This window comes from Etheostoma spectabile, unplaced genomic scaffold, assembly GCF_008692095.1.
Source record: "Etheostoma spectabile isolate EspeVRDwgs_2016 unplaced genomic scaffold, UIUC_Espe_1.0 scaffold378, whole genome shotgun sequence".
Lineage (NCBI taxonomy): Eukaryota > Metazoa > Chordata > Actinopteri > Perciformes > Percidae > Etheostoma > Etheostoma spectabile.
This window is the reverse complement of record NW_022605595.1, coordinates 60,738-63,156: the sequence shown is the minus strand read 5'-3', so window position 1 is coordinate 63,156 and position 2,419 is coordinate 60,738. Positions and strand designations below refer to the sequence as shown.

Genomic DNA, 2,419 nt, shown 5'->3' with positions numbered 1-2,419 from the left:
ATTCAGCTAACGGCTTCTCTCCTCACTGCTCCCGCTGCTCAGCACCCGGAAACTACCGTAGCACCACTTCCGGCCGGGGGCCGTTGGCAAAATAAAAGCCCCGGTATTCTAGTTACTCCGACACCGTTCCGGAGCTGTTTCCGCATCCTGTGGAATTTGGGAGATCCTGCAGCGCCCTGATATGACATGAAATACTACTACTACCATGTTTTAGTTACTGTTCCATTATCTTTACTGTGAATGTTATTGTCACTATTCATCACCCCCCCCTCCCCCAAAGGGCCCCGTCACTCCACCCACCAAGAGCCTGGGTCTGACCCAGGTTTCTCCCTAAAAGGAGTTTTTCCTCACCACTGTCGCACTAAATGCTTGCTCTAGGGGGAACTACTAGAATTGTTGGGAGTTTATAAATTATAAAGAGGTCTCTCCATCTGTAAAGTGTCTTGAGATAACTCTTATTATGATTTGATACTTTAAATAAAATTTAATTTAATTAAATGCCCCACCACACCTTCTAAGAACAGTGACACTGTCATCAGCTGAGCATTGATTGGTCAGTAGGCGGGTCTTAAACAACGGCTGATCTCTAATTTCCAACATAATTTCCAATTTTGACACAATCAGCTCCCAAAAAGCCCAATCTTGCTTCGTAGTACAGGCGTCTGGGTGAAAACAACGCATTTCTTTAAACCAATCAGAGAGTTTTCCAGATACATGAACATTTATTTCAAACTCCTTGAAAGCGAAACAGAAACCATTCCCATAGAAATATGGAGATATTTTTCTAGATTCCCATCACTTTTCCTCCAATTTGCCAATAGGAACCTGCTGTAAGACTTGGGTTTGGGGAAAGCAATTTTCAGCTTTCACTTGCATTATCTGCAGGGAATGCATTTACATTTTTGTTAGTCATTAATTATCATGTGCACAACAATCACAAAGTAGCAGTCATTATACCCCTTGGCTTGCTCCAACAATGATTATTAAATATAAAAAATGTAGAAAATCTAGGATAGAAAATAGTACAGAAGTTAAATGTATGTACAATATAAAATGTATACATTTGTGGTAATAAGTGACTTCCAGGAATACAAAACATAACTTTGGTGAATAGATAATTACATAATAGAAAAGCTGTATGGCCATAATGGCAGAACGTACATCGGTTGTATAGCTCATCAATAAACTAGACCACTACTTGTACTAACTGTATGCTGACGCCTCACCCCAGTTCAGCATTCATATAGACTGTCGTTTCATATACGTTGCGTTATATCATCACTACAAACACATTTATGTGTTTTGACATCAGAACGCCAGGTAAATCTCGTTACAAACACTGCAGCTGAATCATTTCTCTCCTGTGTGGACGACCATGTGTTTTTGTAAATATCCACTCCGTTTAAAAGACTTCTTACAGACTGAGCAGCTGAAAGGTTTTCCTGCTGAATGAGTCATCATGTGGTTCTTCAGGGTTCCACTATCAGTGAAAGCTCTACCACACTCAGAGCAGCTGAAAGGAGTTGTGTGAAACCTCATGTGTCTCTTTAAACTTCCACTCTGTGTAAAAGATATATTGCAAACTGAGCAGCTGAAAGGCTTCTCTCTTGTGTGATTTCTAATGAGTGACCGTACATTTTCACTATCTTTAAAGATTGAGGAGCTCAAAGGTTTTTCTCCAGAATGAGTCATCATGTGTTTCTTAAGAGTGTCACGCTCAATGAAAGCTTTACCACACTCAGAGCAGCTGAAAGGTTTTTCTCCTGTGTGGATTTTCACGTGTTTCAGTAAACTTCCACTATGTGTAAACGATTTCTTACAAACAGAGCAGCTAAAAGGTTTTTCACCTGTGTGGATTCTCATGTGCGACCGTAAATGTCCACTCTGTGTAAAAGATTTCTTACAAACTGAGCAGCTGAAAGGTTTTTCTCCTGTGTGAGTTCTCATGTGTGTCTTCAGATATGATTTGAAGCCAAATCTCCTCCCACACTCAGAGCAGCTGAATGTTTTCTTACTTCTTGAATCATGTTTCAGAGAGTTTAAAGCTGACTGAGGTTCTCTGGTCTGTCATCAGTCTCAGGTTCAGAAGATTCTCAGTCTGGTCTTCAGTCTCGGGTTGTAAAGTGGATGTGAGTTCCTGCTGGTTCTGGTCTCCACAGTCCTCTCCATCAGTTCTGTTTCCGTGTTGAGTTGGTCTGATAAGCGTGAGGACTGAGCTTCCTCTTCATCATCGTCACTCACAGGGACAGGAGTGAATGGGAACTTGGTGATATCAGCCTCCTCCAGCCCTTGAAAATGCTCTCCCTCCTGACTGCTCCACGGTTCCTCCTGCTCCTCTTTAATGTGTGGGGGGGGCTGTGGCTCCTGCTGGTCCACACTGGAGCTACAATCCTGCTGCTCAGGGGGAACCTCTTCTTTA

The 2,419-nt window shown here is 42.1% G+C and overlaps 1 protein-coding gene and 2 long non-coding RNA genes across 3 annotated transcripts in view; 1 reads left to right on the top strand and 2 right to left on the bottom strand.

The window, feature by feature from the left end:
- Window positions 1-2,419, bottom strand: part of LOC116686446 (uncharacterized) — a 75,300-nt gene that overhangs the window by 46,318 nt on the left and 26,563 nt on the right. The window lies entirely within an intron of this gene.
- LOC116686467 (uncharacterized) lies at window positions 712-1,882 on the bottom strand. The gene is made up of 2 exons (XR_004331259.1): window positions 1,848-1,882; window positions 712-1,361 (listed from the first exon to the last, which is right to left on the bottom strand). It is a non-coding gene; the product is annotated as an uncharacterized LOC116686467 (long non-coding RNA).
- The window catches only part of LOC116686468 (uncharacterized), a 26,419-nt gene continuing 25,404 nt past the window's right edge, over window positions 1,405-2,419 (top strand). The window contains exon 1 of the long non-coding RNA XR_004331260.1: window positions 1,405-1,436. This is a non-coding gene — a long non-coding RNA (uncharacterized LOC116686468). The remainder of the gene's footprint in view (window positions 1,437-2,419) is intronic.